The following is a 2,175-nucleotide window of genomic DNA, read 5'->3' as shown; positions in this document are numbered from 1 at the left end:
ACAATAACTAAATCAAACCACCTACGAAGGAGCAAAGGAGGCAGAGGCGGATATAATTGCATGTGACAACCCAGATGTATGTAATCGGATTGTTCTTTTTCTACCAATGACGTAGTACTTGTTCTAAGAAGCTTCGTGTGGCATGAAATTTGAGTTTTAATAGTGAACTATTTCCATGAATTCTGTCCGAGTACTTGTTACACGGACTGTTTGCTTTATAGTATAATTTGAGACTCTGTATTGTATACAGAAAATAAACCCATGTATCAATTTTCTGGGATTAGTTGCTCATTTCAGGGATTTTTTTTCATTGAACTATTACCATGATTTTTTTTCAAGTCGAACGTAGCTTCTGATTTGTTAAATGGCAGGAAGATCCCGTGTGATCATTAAAAAAAAAAAACACAACGTAATGAGTAAACAGATAGGGAGACAGTTCACCAAAGTCAGTATTCTGATTTTGTTTTGGCAAAGGCATTTATATGCCTGTGGTCAGGCAAGGAGCGAACTCCCCTGGCTATCATATAACCCTTCGTTTGTGAGGAGTTCTAAAATTTGTTTTTATTCTAAAGAAGTTAACTTGAGGAACTCTTCAATCGTAATCATGCCAAGCTCCCTTCTAAATTTTAAAATTGCATCACGCCCGAAATTTTTTCAGTAAGAAATCGAGTTGGTGGTGTATAATTAGACATTCTGGCACTTTTTCATGGATGAAATAATATTTTCTGGCACCTAGCGGATTGATTGTTGATTGGGATGATTAGAGCACCTTGATAAACAAAAGAAAGGGGAAATCAATAACGTTTCTAATTAAGCTTTCTGTACGCAAGGAGCATGAAAACATCCAAGGATGGAGCTATAAAGAATCAATGACCAGGACTGGGATTTCTGATGCAGTCCGTTGTCAGTTTTATGCTGACCAATAGTAAGCGTAAAATTAAAGTTACGGTGCGTTGTATTTGTGTTTCACCTTTTCTATTTAGATTAGGATTTTCAATTTAATTAGTTAGTAATCCTAATACTAGATGGATTCAATTAGTTAAGTAACTTTTAAATAGAAATTCTTGTTTATAAAGGATTGTACGTCTGTAACTAATATAAATAACACTGTCTAGTTTATTTTTGTTTGAAAATCATATTAGTATTCAGACTTTCATAAAATATTATATATTTTCTCGTTAGTGTTAGGTGATCCAAACATTCAAAAACACACAAATTTACGTGGTTCGGCAACTTGCCTACTCCACGGAGCTACTGGTTTGTATTAATCAAGCTCAAAAGCAATACAAACAACAAAACAAGGAGGAGGAGAAAACTTCTCAACTCAACTCAACTCTCACCCTTAGCTCTCTCTCTGTGTTTCTCTCTATTTCGTGGTGATCATCAGCTATCAATGGCACTCTCTATTTATAGCTGATGTGGGAGACAAGCTTCTTCTTTAGTCAACAATGGTGGGCAACAATTTCTTTGGTTAGGCACCCACCATGCAACCACCATTGACTTTAGCCATGTCTAACATGGCTGCCACCAACCATGTTGTGTCCACACCCAACAATATTTCCCTCATCGAAGGGCGAACTGAGGATTTTCTTCTCATGGAAAACCAATTGAGAAAATTACTACTGCTATTAGAATTATTTTTGTCAGTTGTTGTTGTTGAGGAGAGGAATCAATGAAGAGTGACAGGATCATCTCGACCGAGTGAGTCATAAAAGAAAAGAGGGAAATCAGGGCAGGTGAATATGGCTAATAGGTTAGAATTTGGTTTGTAGGGAATGTTATCGTTGGTGAGGGTAGACGGTGTGAGTTAGGTTAAGTGGTCGAATAAGAGACCGTCCATGTCACCTAGGAAAGTTGTGATTCAGTGCATCAAGACAAATGATATAGGGCTTGATATTGTAGTAATTTTTGCAAGGGAAGATCGTTAATGGTGACAGAGGAGAGGACTAGTAGGTACTGGGAGGTTACTTGGCTGCTGACTGTGTCGAACGACTGACATGGCTGATGACGTGGCGGTGTCGAGTTGTAGGAGACGGCGAGGAAGACGCGTGAGACGCGTTGAGCGCGTCTGTGCGCGTGGACAGTACTAGTGGTGGCGCGTGCAGGCACGTGCGGGCATGCAGGACGTCGAATTTTCACCGGGTTTTCACCAGTGGATTCCTCTCGTCGGCCTCT

This window comes from Populus euphratica, unplaced genomic scaffold, assembly GCF_000495115.2.
Source record: "Populus euphratica unplaced genomic scaffold, PopEup_1.0 scaffold46.1, whole genome shotgun sequence".
Classification (NCBI taxonomy): Eukaryota; Viridiplantae; Streptophyta; class Magnoliopsida; order Malpighiales; family Salicaceae; genus Populus; species Populus euphratica.
The sequence above is the reverse complement of the archived record's forward strand: the minus strand, read 5'-3'. Positions refer to the sequence as shown.